The sequence below is a fragment of the Symphalangus syndactylus genome, chromosome 17 (assembly GCF_028878055.3).
Source record: "Symphalangus syndactylus isolate Jambi chromosome 17, NHGRI_mSymSyn1-v2.1_pri, whole genome shotgun sequence".
In the NCBI taxonomy this organism is placed as follows: Eukaryota; Metazoa; Chordata; class Mammalia; order Primates; family Hylobatidae; genus Symphalangus; species Symphalangus syndactylus.
Window position 1 is genome coordinate 23,930,647 of NC_072439.2, and position 18,463 is coordinate 23,949,109.

Sequence of the window (18,463 nt, forward strand, 5' to 3'; positions counted from 1 at the left end):
AACAGCTCCAAAAGGCAGGTGTTCCAAGTCCCAGCCTCCTCCTCACTGCCAGCCAGACCCGGCACCATCTGCCCCCACCTACCTCTCCCAGCTCTTGACCCTGCAGTTACACAGGTCTTCTTCCAGTTCCTTCGCAGAGTCAAGCTCCTTCCCACGTCCGGAGCTCTGCCGATGCGGTTCCCTCTACCAGGGCCTCTCTCCTCTTTCCTCGCCCCCACTGGGGGAAGGTCTACTTATCCTTCAGGCCTTCTCCCAAATGTCAGTCCTTATGACAGACGTTCCCTGACCTCTCCAGACATGTCTGGGCTCTCAGATATGCTGTCACGGCCCTCTGGGCTCCTCTGCCAGAGCACTTAGTGCAGACATAATCACACAGCTGTTGCTGTAATTACTTCGATTCTGTTTCCACCACTAAACTATGAGCTCCAGGAAAGCGGGCGGAGACCTTTGCATTTCTAGAGCCCTGAGAAGGCCTGGCACACAGTACGTGCTGCATAAATACCCCACCTGTCCACTGTGGCTGTGATAGTTACTGCTCACTGAGTATTGTATTTCTAGCCCCTTGCAGTTAGGCAGGACCGTGTGACAGTTCTGGGTGCAGGTGGAAGTGAACACGTGGCTTCTGGGCCTCGGCATCTAAGTGCTGCTGTGCACCTCTCCGTCCCCTTCTCCTGCTGTGGTGTCTCTGCAGCTTGTGAGGCTTCAAGACGGGGACAGACCGGGGTGGGGGGAGATCCTGTCAGCCTGGGTCCCTGAGGTACAAGGTTAAGCCCTCCCACCTGACCCACCCATGTCACGAGTAAGAAATGGACATCTGTTGTGTCCAACCTCTAGGATTTCAGGGTTAATTTGTTACTGCAGCAGAAACTCGCCCATCAGAGGCATTCCTGTGAATGAATGAAGGCAGCTAGAAAGCAGAGGCACTGTGATCACCGACCGGAAGGTGTGGAGCAGGCAAACGGCCACCAGCCACCCCGCACAGAACTCAGTTAAAGAACAGAAGTGGGGAATGGGCCAAGCACTCCACAGGGAGCTGCCACTCTGGGCTCTTGATGGGGCAGATGAAACGACCCAGAGCCTCCACTGCCTTCAGACAGGGCTTGCCTGGGCAGCCCTCAGCACACACGCTCCTTAGGGATCACAGCCAAGTGTCTGTCCCTGGGGATGGGGAAGGAGGCAGTGCTGAAGCCAGCAACACCCTGGAAAACCCTCTTAGCCAGGGGAAGCTGAACCAGCAAGGCTGCATGAAAGGTCTGGGCTAATTCGGGCTGACAACCTTCCCTCCGAAACACCCACTGGGGCTGTGCCCTCCCGGCTCCATCCTAGAGAATAAATCACACTGTCAGGTCTAATTGGGGCTTGGCTGATGGGCTGAGCAGAGCATCCATGCGTTCTGGCCACAGAGGTCAAGGGCAGCCTACACTCTTGAAGCCAGTGCTGAAAAGTCTGAGGAATGAACAAGAAAGGGGACCAGGAGGCCAGGAGCCATGGGTTTCCAACACACACCAAAGAAACTCCCAACTTGGCCCATGAAATTCCTGGCCCAGGCTTTCGCTGTATGAGCCCTGCTCCCAGAACACAGTCCTGCTACACCTAGGCCTGTGCCAGCTCAGGACTGGGTGCAGGGCGACCCCTCACATGTCTGGTGAATGAATAATCACAACAGCAGCAGCCACGCTTATTATCTTATAGGCTGTTACTAAGCCACCTAACCTCCAACATGCAGTAAGGGCTAATGAATGCAAGCTGCCACCATCCTCCTCCTCCTCATTATCATCATCACCACCTCCACCACCGCCACCACCATCATCTCATCATCATCATCTCATTATCATCTATTATGTGACTTCTTGTGCCAGGTACTGTCCTAGGTACTTGAAATGCATAATCCCATCTTAATCCTTACAACCGCCTTGGGAGAAAATGGAAGCTCCCAGAGTTAAGCTGCCCATTTAGGGCTAGTCAGGGGCTCAGCTATGACTAGACCCCAGGTCAGCTGGACTCCGGAAACCTGTGCTCTTGGCCACCGTGTCAACCCATTTTTGCTTTCATCTCCCTGGAAAAGCCTGTCCCCAAACTCCAAGTCACCGTTAGGTGCCTCCTCGGGGTTCCCACAGCCCCGTGGCTTCCCCTATTAGAACTCTTATCACTCTGGGTTGTTTACCTGCAGAACTTCCCAACATACTACATATCAGGGTAAGCCTCGTGCCCAGCAGAGGAGCAGGAACATGGGAGGTGCCCAGTCAATGATGGTTGGTTGGAAGGATGGATGGAGACCCAAGTCTGAATCTTTCATTTTACTGAGGAGGGGAACAGAAGTTCAGAAAGGAGAGCTGTCGTGAGAGTTTCACTGAAGAAAGGCAGGTGGAGAAGATGGTAGAAACTGCTCCTTGATGAATCTCTATTCCACCTCCAAAGCCCAAAAGCTGCTTCCAGGAGCCCTCTTTGACCCCTAGGCTGGGTTGGGCACCTCCGCTGGGTTCCCACTCCCCTGGGCTTCCCCGATCACAGACCTGACCACTCTGGGGTCTGAGGGTCTGCTCCTCTCACCGGACAGGGAGCCCCATGAGGGCAGAGCCACCCAGCCGTGAGGCTGGCCCAGCCACCACTGCATCCCCACTACTCTACAGGGATGGGCAGGGGAGGCGCATATCAAATGTGCGCGCAATCAACCAGCAGACCTCCAGAGAAAGAAAAGGCTAGAAGCCTCGTCCTGGGAAGAATAACTAAAAGCACAGGTACAGTTTGGAAAAACGGAGGCCAAGAGGGGTTCCCTTGGCCACTTGTAAGTCCCTGCAGGGCTGCCAGGAATAAGACGTGCAGCTGGTACTCTCCCAAGGACTGGACCTGAACCAGTGGGAGGTAGTTAGTTACACAGGGGCGGATGTGATTCACAAGACAGTTTTTTAATGATCACAACTTCCCCAAAGCAAAACACGCTGCTGGGCTCCACCCTTGCTGTTAGAATTTAAACCCAGGCCAGACAGTGAGCAGCCTGGTCCTCTGCACCCCACCCCCCCGCACCCCGGACCTCTTATGAAGCAACGAAGTGTAGTGGCTAAGAACAGGACCCTGGACCTAGGCTGCATGCCCCCCTGCCCCAGCTCCTCTACCTGGCAGGCAGCTTCACCGCTCGTGCCTCAGTTTCCTCATCATTACCATGGGGATATCACAACAGTGACGTCTTAGGGTAGTTACAAGAACTGAATGAGATCATGCACGTGAGGCACTTACAGCAGGGCTTGGCACAGAGTCAGCACCCATTAATGTTCATTATTACTGCTTTTCCTTCCGCATGGTGCCAGGCAGTGCTGGCTGGCCACCCCAACAGCTACTCTCAATTCATTTTTTCTCTGGCTTCCTCCTCAGGAAAGGCTGAAAAGTTAAATAACATTTGCCACCTTCCTTGGAGCTAGAGGAGGCTATGTGACGTGGCAGCAGCAACGATGCGTCCATGAGGGGAAAGATCAAGAGAATCAAAGTGGCTCTGCCCTGACACTGCCCAGCCACCAAACTAACACTGGCAGCCAAGCACCTCCAGGTGTGCTGTTGTGAGCGAGAAATCAGCCCTCATTCAATCAAGCTGTGGTGAGCGGGGGTTTCTGTTCCTGAAACTTGAAGACATTCCTGGCCGATGCACATACCATGATGCAAATGGCTCACGGCGCACACCCATGGTAACTGTTTGCCAATTTCAGCTCAGGCCCGCTGCTGAGAACCCCTGCCCCAGAGGAAAAACAGTGGGTGGCTGAGCCACACAGTGCTTACCAAGCCCAGTCGCTGTGTTCCACCCTTCCGTTTCAGCTGTATCTGCTCCCCATCTGTACAATTATTTACATACACATACACATACACACACACACACATCTCGCTCTATTGCCCGGGGCTGGAGTACAGTAGCGTGGCCTCAACCTCCTGGGTGCAAGTGATCCTCCTGCCATATCCGTCCGAGTTCCTGGAACTACAGGTGCATGCCATCAAGCCCGGCTATTTAAAACATTTTTTGTAGAGATGGAGTCTCACTCTGCTGCCCAGGCTGGTCTTAAACTCTTGGCCTCAAGTGATTCTCCTGCCTTGACCTCCCAAAGAGCTGGGATTATAGGGTGAGCCACTGCACCCAGCCCTCAAGTGATGTTCAAGCTTTATATATTTAACAAGAATCTATATCACCACTAAAAATGGAAAATTGTTATCTTTTGCTACAAAGAAAAGCAAACTTAAAAAATAAACACAATGAAAACAAAATATAGTCACAGTCATCCATTATCTGATGTTGCATAATTTGGGTTCAATGGACTGGCAAAAAATTTTTCACTTTCCTTTTCTATTGGGGGGAACATCAGATCTGGCAATACTCGGGGATAAGACTGGCTCCAGCTGAGCAGGGCTGCCCCTTGGAGAGGGAACACATTTCCTATTCACAGAAACTGTGTTCAGAAGGGAGATGATTTGACTGCGATCTCCCAGATGGCTGTGGATGAATTAGGCTGGGGACCGCCTCACTCCCTCCTCTATTCAGGGCCTCCTCAGAGAGGCCTTCCTTGGCCACCTTGTCCGAAAATTGCCCTGTGAGGCCAGTCCCCTTCCCTGCTTTATTCATCACTATATAGTCTATATACATCCTATGTACACTATATACATCCAACTTATCCTATATTCATTTTTTTTTTTTTGAGACCAAGTCTCGCTCTGTCGCCCAGGCTGGAGTGCAGTGACGCAACCTCAGCTCACTGCTACCTCTGCCTCTGAGTTCAAGCGATCCTCCCACCTCAGCCTCCCGAGTAGCTGGGATTACAGGTGTGTGCCACCACAGCTGGCTAATTTTTTTGTATTTTTAGAAGAGATGGGGTTTCACCATGTTGGCCAGGCTGGTCTCAAACTCCTGACCTCAAGTGACCCGCACACCTTGGCCTTCCAAAAGGTGTTGGGATTACAGGTGTGAGCCACCGTGCCCAGCCCCATATTCACTTTTTATCTGTTTACTGTTTTATTCTCCAGTAGGATGTCCATTCCCTTAAGGTAAGGAGTTTGTTTTGTTCATTCCTGAATCCCTAGTGCCTAGAAGCAGATAGTAGGTGCTCAAATGCATTATTTGCTGAGTGAAGGAAAATAAATGAATGAACAAACGAAACCTGTTCTTGTTCTTTCCGAGTTCCCTAAGGCCCTGGTTACCACGTAGGAAAAATGCCGTTCTTCCTGCTGTGTGAGAGGCAATGCTAGGAATTTACTTGGAACTTGGGAGCTTTTATCACATTAAAAAGGAATGTGCTAGATTAAAACAAGTTTCTATGAGCCCATAGGATATAAATTAGTAACTAAATAAAGAAATAAGTAAGGGGGAAGGGACAGGTCTTCCTTACAGAAGAATTCCAATTAATAAATGTAGATGGAATGAGAGGCACACAAAAACTGCCATCAGGGAAACAGCACAGCAGTAACTGCTGTAGACAAGACCCGGCCACCAATGGATTGTAAAATTAGTGAGCGGAAGTTTGAGGAAAAGTGGGATGTGGGATATTAGCATAGCCTCAAAGTTTCTCCCCAAAGGTAGCATTTTTGTTTTGTTTTAAAGAGACAGGGTCTTACTCTGTCACCCACACTGGAGTGCAGTGGCACAATCTCAGCTCACTGCAATCTCCGCCTCCTGGGCTCAAGTGATCCTCCTGCCTCAACCTCCTGAGTAGCTGGGACTACAGGTGTGCACCACCACACCTGGCTAATTTGTTTTTTTTTAGAGCTAGGGTCTCACTTCATCACACAAGCTGGTTTCAAACTCCTGGCCTGGAGTGCCCCAAGATAGTTGTTAATTACAAAGGGAAAAGTGTAACTTTACTGTGGAGAAATCTGGCACACAGCAACTGAACCAAGTGATCTACGTGAACATTACCGGAAATATGACTCATTGATATCATAGACCCTCACAATGACGCACTGAGGAGGGCATGGTGCCTATGTGGCATTGTTCCAAATAATGAATAACCTCAATCAGGTCATGAGAAAATATGAGAAAAACCCAAGTTGAAACACACAACAAAATAGCAGAGCAGTCCTCTAACAAAGCGTCCGGGTCATGAAAGGCTAGGAAAGACGGAGGAATTGTTCTAGATCGGAGGAGGTTAAGGAGACATGAAAACCAAATGCAATGCGGGATCAAGAATAGACTCTTGGAAGAAAAAAGGACATCAGTGGAAAAACTGGTGAAATGTGATTAATGTCTGTCATTGAGTTAATCGTACTGGGCTGTGTGAATTTCCTGGTTTTGATCACTGTGTTATGGTTGTATAAGATGGTAACATGGGGGAAGCTGGATGTAGGGTAGACATGTGAACTTTGTAACCATTTTCACAACTTTTTTATAACTCCAAAATCATTTCAAAATAAAAGTAATCAAGAATTGTGCTAGGAAGCATCCTTTGACAGAAATCTGGCCCCTAGCGACTGTCCCACACACAAGCTTCAGGTACCCAGGCAAGACTGCCAGGATGAGGGAATGAGATGAGAACCACTAAACATCCAGGAGAGAGAAACTCCATCCACAGCCACTCAGTTCCCGCAGCTCGGCCGACACGGCTACCTGCGTCCAGGGTCTGAATGCCACAATCCTCCCCCTTCCACCTCCCACACTGTTATGGTCTCTTGGTTCTTCTAGGATCAGATAATGGCCCCTCCCAACAAAGCTGGGAATCGTCCAGGAAGGCTTCACTGCAAACTGAAATGACATGCAGCTGGGGGCCCATGCCACTGCTTAGAACCCACCCACAGAAACAAGAGAGAATGTTCACTAGCAAACCAACCCAAACCCAACCCAGAAACCTAAACATAACATATTCAAAACCTATATAGCACAGGTAAGTATTTGCCATATATATATATATATATAAAAATATGTGTAAACATCCATTACCCATGCCATACATGTGTATGTATGTATGTATGTATGTATTTATTTAAATTTTTAGTTTTTTTTGAGACAGGGCCTCACAGCAGCCTTGACCTCCACCAGTTCAGGCGACCCTCCACTTTAGCCCCAGTGTAGCCGGAACTACAAGTGTGCACCACCACACCCAGCTAATTTTTGTATTTTTTGTAGAGACAGGGTCTCACTTTGTTGCCCAGGCTGGTCTCGAGCGCCTGGACTCAATCGATCCTCGAGCCTCAGCCTCTCAAAGTGCTGGGATTACAGGTGTGAGCCACCACACCTGGCTCATATTTTTAACCAACAGAGAAACTAGTACATTCACATAGTGGGGCGGTGGGACTGCTCTGAATCTTGATCGTGGGGGCAGTTTCACAACTGTCTACATCTGTCTGCATTCAAAGAACTGTATACCAGCCAGGCGCGGTGGTTCATGCCTGTAATCCCAGCATTTTGGGAGGCTGAGGCGGATGCATCACCTGAAGTCAGGAGTTCAAGACCAGCCTGGCCAACATGGTGAAACCTCATCTCTACAAAAATACAAAAATCAGCCAGGCATGATGGCAGGGGCCTGTAATCCCAGCTATTCGGGAGGCTGAGGTGGGAGAATCACTTGAACCTGGGAGGTGGAGGTTGCAGTGAGCCAAGATGGTGCCACTGCACTCCAGCCTGGATGACAGAGTGAGACTCCACCTCAAAAAAAAAAAAAAAAGGGGGCCGAGGTGGGTGGATCACCTGAGGTCGGGAGTTCGAAACCAGCCTGACCAACATGGAGAAACCCCGTCTCTACTAAAAATACAAAATTAGCCGGTCATGGTGGCACATGCCTGTAATCCCAGCTACTCGGGAGGCTGAAGCAGGAGAATCGCTTGAACCCGGGAGGCGGAGGTTGCAGTGAGCCAAGATCACGCCATTGCACTCCAGCCTGGGCAACAAAAGTGAAACTCCATCTCAAAACAAAACAAAGAACTGTATACCAAAGAGAGAGTTTTACTCTATGTAAGGTTTAAACATTGAATTAAAAAGTAAAGAAAAAAATAAAAGTATATGAAATGTATGATATGCTGAAGTATACTCATGAGCAAAGATCTTCAAAACATACTATTATTGGGGATGGTGGAAGCAAGCCAAGAAGCACCGCATAGCCTGGTTCCTTTTTCTCACACAACGAACCAAAATAAGTGTGTATATGTGCACGTAGGAATGTTTGTGTACCGGAAAAGGTCTGGCACGGCACCCAGCCAGTGACTGACAGTAATTACCTCTGGGGTAGACGTTAGGCTTGCGGGTGACAGGAAGAACAGTGATGCAAACTTTCATTTTTCCCTTGATACTCTTTTTTCTTCGTAATTTTTTAAAAAATAATATGTGTATGAGTTGTAAAATTCTAAGCAAACCAGCAGCCACGCCTTACTCACCCTTAGTACCTTCTAGACACTAGTGCTCTTGGAGGGTCCCAGGAGAGCTGATGTCAGAGACTGTGCATCTACATGGAGGAAAAAGAAGAGGTTAAGTCTCTGGCCAACTTAAGCCTTCCTGCTGCAATACCCAGCTGTCAGTCACATATTCACTCTTTCAACAAGTATTTACTGAACATGGCTGAGTGTAATCCCAGCACTTTGGGAGGCCGAGGCGGGCGGATCACTTGAGGCCAGGAGTTCAAGACCAGCCTGGCCAACATGGCAAAACTCCATCTCTACTAAAAATACAAAAAATTAGCTGGGTGTGGTGGTGGGCGCCTGTCATCCCAGGTACTTGGGAGGCTAAGGCAGGAGAATCACTTGAACCCGGGAGGCAGAGGTTGCAGTGAGCCGAGATTGTGCCACTGCACCCCAGCCTGGGTGATGGAGCAAGACTCTGTCTCAAAAAAAAAGTATTTACTGAACTCCTGCTATGTGCCAGGCACCGGGAATACAACCAGGGTTCTCCAAGACAAAGTGGCTGTCCTCAGGGAGCAGACATTCTAGCAGGGGAAGAGGACAATAAACAAATACCCAATACAAAGTCACAGAGTGGAACCTTGATGAAACCTAGCAGGGCAGCGCCGTTGTGATGGGACTGCGACCTTACACGGAGAGCTCGGGGAAGGCCTCCCAGATGAGGGGACAGAGATGTGAATACATGAGACCACAGATTGTGTGACTACCTGGGAAAGAGCCTTCCAGAGGCAGGAACAGATGCAGAGCATCTCAGGAGCAGCCAGGAGGCCCGTGGAGCTGGCACGGGGTGAGTGAGGGGCAAGCGGTGGCAGGGGGGACAGATGGAGGGCTATTCTAAGGACATTTCCTCAGACAACTGTGAGCAGAGGAATGACAGAGAAATCACACTTGTCCTGGTTTGGAACTTTATATTATGAATTTATGCCTTTGAATATTTAGTATGCTTGTTTATATTTAAGTGAATATTCCACGGATGAATGAATGTCTCCAGGCGGAGAAGGCACTGTCTGTGTTATTCAGCATCACATTCTGGGCACCGGCAGAGGCTGGGCACTAAGTCAGGAGATGAGATCTGAGAGGGTCTAGAGCTGTCCTATATGCAATGGCCATTCACTAATAACAATCCCTTCCAATGTGCCGGCTCTGTCCTAGCAGACATGCGCTGACTCATTTCACTCTCCCCATCACCCAAGAAGAAGATACTATTATTACTTCCATGTTACAGATGAGGAAACTGAGGCACAGAATTCATAAGGGATCCACTAGCTGAGGTTGCCCAGTCAGTCAAAAGTATACTAAGCCAGGCTCAGTGGTACCTACCTATAGTCCCAGCTACTCAGGAGGCTAAGATGGGAGGATCATTTGAGCTCAGAAGTTCAAGACCAGCCTGGGCAACATAGCAAGATGCTGTCTCTTTAAAAAATAAAAAAAAAGTATACTATATAGAGCCAGGATGTGAACCCAGCAACCTGGTCCCAGAGTCTGTTTCTGACCACCTGGCTAGACCACACTCTGTCACAATGGTCAATGAAGGCAGGGCCAGCTGTGGGCTGGCAACATCTCCCTGCTCCACTTCCCCAATATCATAATGTCCAAATGCTACCCAAATATCCCCGCCAACCTCAAAGGCCGGTCAGCTCCTCCAGGAATCTCCCAGGAAGGAAGCCTAGCAAGCAGCTAGCCAATACCCCAGGGTCCAGGAATCAGGACAACTTCAATGATCATTCCCCTGGGGTTCCTGGAGAAGCCCAAGGGGGTTCTTAACCTTTCTCATGCCAGGGACTCTACTGGCAACCTGGTGAATTAGTTGTAGACTCCTCAGAATAATTTCTTTTTTTTTTGAGATGGAGTCTTGATCTACTGCCCAGGCTGGAGTACAGTGGCGCCATCTTGGCTCACTGCAACCTCTGCCTCCCAGACTCACGCAATTCTGCCTCAGCCTCCCGAGTAGCTGGGTTTACAGGTACACACCACCACCCCAGGTAATTTTTATATTTTTAGTAGAGATGGGGTTTCGCCACATTGGCTAGGCTGGTCTCAAACTCCTGGCCTCAAGCAATCCACCCACCTTGGCCTCCCAAAGTGCTGGGATTACAGGTGTGAAACACCATGTCTGGCCTATTAATGCTTTTATATTACAAGATCTAGTGGTGAGTCCAATAACTATAGTGATTTAGAAACAGGCAGGTGTTTAAATATTTTGTGATATTTGCAACACTGTAATGTGATATGAGAATATCCGTGATTTCTAGTAGTGACAAAGTCACAGATATTGCTAATCCAATTATGGTTTATTGTCCTGTGCATAAAAAAATGTTAATTTCAGTTAGAGGGTAGCGAAAATAGAGATGTAATGTTTTTCCCAGCCAACCTCGTGACCCACTAAACTTCCATCCTTCAAAGGTCCATGAACCTGAGGTTAAGAACCCCTCAACGAGACCTGAGAGAAGGTAAAGGTGGAGCAGCTTCCAAGGGAAAAGAACAACTGGGGAGTGTGGGGCAGATTCAGCTCCGTGAAGTTACTATGGGAAGGGGTTCCAGGCATCAGCTGCTTTGACCCACCCTGCATCTATTTCTTTTCCTCAGTCAGCCCCTTGAATCTCACCTTTCCCACTCAGTCCTATGGGACTGACCCCACCCACGGGTTGTGGGTGGAGGTGGGACTGGTCATATGATCTAGGTCTGGCCAAAAAGCCACTGCACCACCTTCCCTGTTCCCAGCTTCAGAGATGGCCCGGGGTGACCCTGCCACCAAAGCCAGGATGATCAGAGCCAGTAAATACCAGCCCCATGATATATACTGGGACTATGGAGGAAAGAGATGGTTTATTTCCCCTGGAGCTGCTAAGTTGGTTGAATCTACTTGTGGAGCTGCTAGGGGCTGCTTCAGAGCCTACCTGAGAATAAAATCAGCACAGAAGAATGCTGAGCCAGGAGGTAAAAGGAAACATATCCTGGCAACCTCACCAGGCCCTGGATCCAGCCTTGCCTGAAACCATTCCAAGCCGAATCTCCCAGGCCCTGTGTCCATCCACTTCCTTTTATACTTCAACATGCTGACCTGAATTTCTATTTGTTCATACAACCAAATGACTCTCAACTAACACAGAAGGGCAGAGGCAACTGCTGTTCTTGACGATTCCCATAGCTCCCTACCAGGCCATTTAGCAAAGTACAAAATAAAATTAGAAACAGTCACTATACATAGAAACAGCAAATACAGAAAAACACGCTTTTAAAACACTCAGAAATAGCCTCTTGGGCCGTTGCTATTGCTAAGCTGGTCTAGGAAGCCCTCACAATGGTGGTTTTCAAGATGCTTGGCAGGGCAGGAGGGAACCAGACGCACCCAGAACATTTTCCTTTATCACTAGACTTCCCATTTTAAAAATTCCTGGGATGATCAGAAAACCCCTGCAATAAAGCTCTTGTAAAATTTTAATAGCCGCCTTTTAAATTGCAACGGAAATTGCTTTCCCGCCACTCTAATTTTTCTCCTTTCTTTCTCTAAAGTGATGCATATGGCTCTATAAAGGCTGATCAGCAGCGATGTGCCGTAGTGCCAAGTCTCTCTCAGCCAGGAACCTACTTCCTGCCGACTACAGGGAGCTGCGGATGCCTATAGCCCTGCAGTCCCTCATGCAGGACAGAGGAAGATTCCAAAGAGCCGCGGAAACGGCAGCAAAGGAGGGCTACAGATCCGGGAATCCGGTCAGTACCCTGCTTATCCCAGGGCCCCACTTTCTACCACCTGGGAAGGGACGATGACCTTCGGTTTGCCTCCACAATCCCAGCACACCCATGGCCATGACCCATTCGTCACACAGGTGACACACAGGCTGAGCACTTCACTTCCTACAGGTTTACAGCAAGAACAGAATCCCATGAGAGAATGTAAGGGGGAAAGGCGTCCTGGCCTGAATGTCTCCTCCCCTCAGCCATAGGGATTGGCTCTGGAAGAGACACGTGATCCAAGCACGGCCAATCAGAGTGGGCCCTGCACATTTTGCTGCAATTTCTGGGGGAAACAGATGGGTGGTAAGGCAGGGGGACTGCTGAGGGCTTCTTTGCCACCTGAGGGTGAGCAGAGGTGGGGCAGGAGGAAGGGGCCGAGAATGAAGTTAAACCTGAGAAAGGCAGAGTCTGGAAATAAAGAGGGGTACATTCCTGATGAGAATACCTGAGTACTGACTCCAGTTGGGCCAGCTCTGGGACTTTTCAGGTCCCTGAACCATTAACTTCCCTTTGCAGTTTAAGTCAATTTGAGTTGGGGAGGTTCTGTTGCTTACAACAAACTAACGGCACAGGAAGGGACCTGAGAAATCAATACAGCACTCCTTCATGTTTGGGCGAACATGACCCTTCTAAGAAGCTTACAAAACAAAACTATGTCATGTCTCTCCAGGAGAAAAAGCACAAAATACTGCCTGTCTCAAAGATGTCAAAGATTTCTGAAGCCCCTGTTCATAGGACCTAAGTGAAGAATGCTTTGATCTTGTCTGACTTCTCTGTCCACTCGGTGGAAAAGCAAACTGGGGTCCAAAATGTGTAAATGACTTGTCTGGGGGCCAGGGCCAGCTGGGGGCAGTGCTGGGCTCTCCGAGACCCCCAGGACATTTCACCTTGAACTCCCCTGAGTACAGTCCTCCGAGGAGACTGCAGAGGGTAAAGGAAGGCCTCAAGCGAGGCTCTAGGCCCCCACACCCTCATCTTACCTCTGGCAGCTCCGTTTTTTCCTGCTTTATAAAATGGGCCTACAAGGAAGTGTCTGATGAAAGTTCCACAACACCATAATCAACATACTGAAAACCAGTCTTTTATATTACATTTCAGAACACTTACATGTTAATGATCTTGATTTTGGCCCTCATGAAACCCTATGAAGCAGGCATTATCACCATGGCTCCAGGTGAGCTGTTTCTGCTGGGCTGGCCAGGTGGCTTATCCCCTGACCTCAAGGCTGGCTGGAGCACCTGCCCTTTTTTGTTCCTGGACCTGTACTTCTGGGCCAGGATTTTCTACCCCACCCTCGTATTTCCATCTCAATTTATATGGAAAGGATCATCTGCTCATACCTCTTCACTCCCCTTTACCTCGTCCCCCCGAGGAAGAAGGGCTGGGCAATCTAACGGGCCAGAGATTGCAACTGTTGCCAGCATCTGCTTTCAAGTGGGCAGATTATTAGCCTGCTGGGCCCAGGCCTACCAGCTCTTTACTCTGTGTCCTGAGACGGCAGGAGGTTCTCTTCTGTTTCTATCTTGGAGCAGAATAAACACCCTGGGCAGTGTCTACTCAGTCTCTAGGAGGGCCTGGCCACAGGTGCTCTCTCTTGACCGAGTGGTGATGGGGGACAGCCAGGCCTTTCTCTTCTGTGCTGCTGTGTAAGTGGCTGGTCTGGAAGAACCAAACCCACTGGAGCCTTTGCTGTAAGCTTCACTCTTCTTTCTAGACCGCCAGAGCATCACTGTGGCATCAGGGATTACTCACCTACTAATAAAGTGGTTCAATCATCCTTCATTTAGAGAAGATTCCCATTATACCCATCCCTTTCCTGTCTTTGAAATAATGACTTAGGGAAATATCTGTTCATTCAGCTGCCTCTAGCCTACATCCCAACAAAGAAAAGCTGATAAGTGAGGAAAGGACTTTGCCTTGGGAAAACCTAGGCCCTCAACAGCCACTGAGATCATCTTGCAATTAATCATGTTTTCTCTTATGACCTATATTCTATTAATAGCACACACTAACGATTTAGCGCTGGTTCTTTTGCTGATTGATGCGGTCTACAAACATGACTAAGGTTGGGTCACTGACTTTGAGGGTCTCTTTCTCATTGCCTGTCCCCCCGACCCCCGGACCCACTGCCTCACCCTCTCCAGAAGATAAGCGTGCTAGTGTGGTGCTCTGAACACACAGCTATGAGGATTTCACTGTGCTGGGGGGCCCACAGTGGTCCTGCCTCTAGCCCAGCCTAAGTAACTCCGTGGTAGAGTGGGCTCACAGACAGACCTCTACAGATAAGCTGCTCTGGGAAAAAACGCTGTGTGGCCATTCCACACACAGCAGATTGGCCAAAATGCCAGGCTGACAACACCAAATGTGCTGAAGTTGTGGAGTAAGGGGAACACTCAGTCACTGCGGGTGGGGGTGGAAATGGGAACAAACATTTTGGGAGAGCAATTTGGCAACTTCTTATAAAGATGAAGAGAGGGTAACCTCAGTAACAAACTTCACTTCACCTACTGACAGGCCCAGGGCTCCCTGCTGAGCCCCCAGACCCATGTGCGGCTGTGCAAATTCTTTCTGGGTTGAAGCACAAGGTTTTCATTTTGACTTTACTACATGCCAGGCACTGTTTTCAGTTGTGTTTTGTTTTTTCTTTTTTTTTTTCTTGAGATGGAGTCTCGCTCTGTCACCCAGGCTGGAGTGCAGTGGTGCGATCTCGGCTCACTGCAGGCTCCGCCTCCCAGGATCATGCAATTCTCCTGCCTCAGCCTCCCAAGTAGCTGGGACTAGAGGCGCCCGCCACCACACCCGACTTTTTTTTTTTTTCTTTTTGTATTTTTAGTAGAGACAGGGGTTTCACCGTGTTAGCCAGGATGGTCTCGATCTCCCGACCTCGTGATCCGCCCACCTTGGCCTCCCAAAGTGCTGGGATTACAGTTTTTCTTCTTAAAGATGGGGTCTCACTCTGTCACCCAGGCTGGAGTGCAGTGGCACAGTCATAGCTCACTGCAGCCTTGACCTCCTGAGCTCAAGCGATCCTCCCGCCTCAGCCTCCCGAGTAGCTGGGACTACTGGTGCATGCCACCATTGCCGGCTCTGTTTTCTGTTCTTTAACTACCAATGCATTTAAACCTCTTAATAACCCGTTAAGTAGGTTGTACTATGATCTCCATTTTTAATAGACCAGAAAACTCAAGTACAGACCAAGTAGATGGCACAGCCAGGAGGGATTTGAACCCAGTGGATCTGGCTCTAGAACCACCAACAACGGTGCCTACTAAATGCAACAGCGAAGAGTATGAGCTTAGCCTTGAACTCTGTCTCCTTCCACATATACAGACATCAATGTCAGATGGGTCAAAGACCTAAATGCAATAGGAAAAATATGAACATGTCTAGAATACAGCACAGGTGCGTATCTTCAGAACCTTGGGGAAGGCAAAGGTTTCTCATTCAGGAATTCTAGAGAAGCATTTCCCCTCTCCTCACAAAAAGGATCGGATTCATATGCGGGGTGTGGTGGCTCACGCCTATAATCCTGGTACTTTGGGAGGCTGAGGTAGGCAGATTGCTTGAGCCCAGGAGTTAGAGACCAGCCTGGGCAACACAGCAAGACCCCATCTCTATAAAAAAAAAAAAAAAATAGAAAAATCACCCAGGCGTGGAGGCATGCACCTGTAGTCCCAGCTACCCATGATTGCAACACTGCATTGCAGCCTGGGCGACAGAGCAAGATTCTGTCTCAAAAAAAAAAAAAAAAAAAAAAAAAAAAACCTAAAAAAGGATCAGACTCATCTACACAGTCATTTTCCCTTTCACCAGTCTGCCTTTTCTCCAGCTTGGAATGAAGATATGCAGATGTGATAGCTGGATTTGAGAGTCCCCTTGTCCCCAGAACTACCCTGCCCAGACTAGAAGGGCTGAGTTCTCTGGGTCCAACAGCCATCTTAAGGCCATGGCAGCAAGAGGGTCAGAGAAGTGCTGGTGTTGACCTGTCAGCCACTGAACCTGCCAGCCCCTCTCTCTAGACATTGTTATATGACACGAAGGACTGCCTATGTGTTGAGGTGACAGTGCCACTAGTGAATTCTGCTAGCTGCAGCTGAATCATTCCTAACTGAAACACCTGCTGCAACCGGGGGCCACGTGCTATGCCACCACCCTGGAGAGTCTGCAGAGAGCCACCGACATGGACCTGAAGGGGTCTCAAAAAGACTCAGCTAAAAGCTGGGCGCAGTGGCTCATGCCTGTAATCCCAGCACTTTGAGAGGCTGAGGCGGGCAGATCACCTGAGGTCAAGAGTTTGAGACCAGCCTGGCCAACATGGCGAAACCCTGTCTCTACTAAAAATACAAAAATTAGCTGGGTGTGGTGGCACACGCCTGTAGTTCCAGCTACTCGGGAGGCTGAGACAGAAGAACTGCTTGGAGGCAGAGGTTGCAGTGAGCCAAGATAGCGCCACTGCACTCCAGCCTGGGCGACAGAGTGAGACTCCATCTCAAAAAAAAAAAAAAAAAAAAAAAAGACTCAACTCAGAGATAAATTGTGGGACTCAAAGACTTCCACTGAGCATGGCTGATCAGAGGCAGCTAGAAAGATGACCTGGTGCCTGAATTAATTCTTGGGGACCTGAAGAGAGAACAGCTTCTTTCTCCTTAACACACTACTAAGGGCAGCCGGGGTGACTGTCATTTTAAAGGCCAGGCCCAGCCCGCTGGCACACAGGCACTGTGGTCGGCTGGCCCCAGGCTCATGGGCTGCGGAAATCCTGCATAGCTGTGGATCCTTTTTCTTCCTGTCACCAGCCATTTTCTGGATGTGCCAACAGTTAAGCCCCTTCCTGCACTCCTATGAAAACAGCCTATCAATGTGGTTTCGACTGTTGGGTGCTTTTCCACAAAGCACTCTCCAGACCCCAGCTAATCAGATGGAAGACAGAACAGTGGTCAATCTACCAAAATAGGTCAGGCTTTATTTTTTAATCCTCTTATTCATAACACATTGAAAGGGAAGAATGAAGGGAAAAAAATTACTAACAGTGAGAAAGTCTATGGTTACTTACCCTGTCTGTGCCTCAGTTTCCTCATCTCTAAAATGGGGATAATAATAGGGGGTGTTGTGAGGATTAAGTAAAAAAATTACTCCACAAAAATTGTTTAGAACAAGACTTATTATGCACTAAGTATGCATTAAGTGTGAGCTACCATGATTCTATTTATTTATATATATAGAGAGAGAGACAGGGTCTCACTCTGTTGCCCAGGGTGGAGTGCAGTGGTGCAGTCATAGCTCACTGCAGTCTGGGCTCAGATGATCCTCTCACCTCAGCCTCCTGAGTAGCTGGGACTACAGGTGTGCATCACCACACCTGGGTAATGTTTTTTAAAAAAAATTTTGTGCAGATAGGGTCTTGCTAAGTGGCCCAGACTGGTCTCAACCTCGTGACCTCAGGGAATCCTCCTACCTCAGCCTCACAAAATGCTGAGATTACAGGTGTGGGCCACTGCACCTGGCCAGAGCTACCATTATTCTTATTGCTGCTGATATGGTAGGTTTCTTGAACTGATGCTCCTTAATAAGCCTCAAAACCCCACCCTCTGGTCAACCAGACACACAGGGAAAGTCTGTGCTCTGATTCTGGTCACTTAAGGCTTGAAGGTCGAGGCTGATGGGCAGAAGCTGGCTGTGATGGACCTGGGTACTGTGGGCAGGAAATGAACCAACTCCAGTGGCTAAGTGCCCACCCAGCAGCCATTCTTCTCTTCCTTCTTAGGATGCTCAGCCAAGACTACATTTCCCAGCCTCCCTTGCAGCCAGCATGGCCAATGCAAGGTAAATACAAGCTGTGGGACTTTGAGGAAAATTCCTCAGCAGAAACGCAAAGCTGGACTATGCTTTTGTGCCTCTCCCTCACCCTATTCCCACCTGGACTCCAGACTCACTAGCTTGACTCCAGCAGTCACACTGGGCCATGAAGCCACCTTAAGGACGAAGGCCCTGTGCTAGGGATGGTGAGCAGAAGCACCCTGCATCAAAGGACTCTGCTTTTCTTGATGACTGTGAAGCTGCCACACCAGGCACGGACTGCCTATCTCTGGATGTCTTACTTAGGAGAGAAACTGCCTTCCACTGAGTTTACACCACTGTTATTTCTGGTGTCTGTTACTGGCAGCCAAATGGGCTTTCCAAATGAGCCGGTAGTCTTGCATAGCAGATGAGTGATGGGACAGTATTTTACACCAAAGAAATCCTTCTAGTAACCTGCCACCATTTAAAGTATCCTCATGCTTTAGGATGCCTTGCTCTTCTCAACACCAGGGAGAACGCTAGAACTTCCCAGATAAAGAGTGGGGTTATGATCACTTTGCCTTAGGGAGAGGTA

At 48.9% G+C, this 18,463-nt stretch overlaps 1 protein-coding gene across 7 annotated transcripts in view; it reads right to left on the minus strand.

The window, feature by feature from the left end:
* SIPA1L3 (signal induced proliferation associated 1 like 3) overlaps positions 1-18,463 on the minus strand; it is a 292,121-nt gene that overhangs the window by 170,885 nt on the left and 102,773 nt on the right. For 5 of the 7 annotated variants that reach the window (XM_063621132.1, XM_055248054.2, XM_063621131.1 and 2 more), the window contains exon 2: positions 8,335-8,402. The exons of 1 other annotated variant lie outside the window; for it this stretch is intronic. The gene's annotated coding sequence lies outside the window, so the exon portion shown is untranslated. The remainder of the gene's footprint in view (positions 1-8,334; positions 8,403-18,463) is intronic. One more of the 7 variants, XM_063621129.1, reaches the window with a different exon arrangement.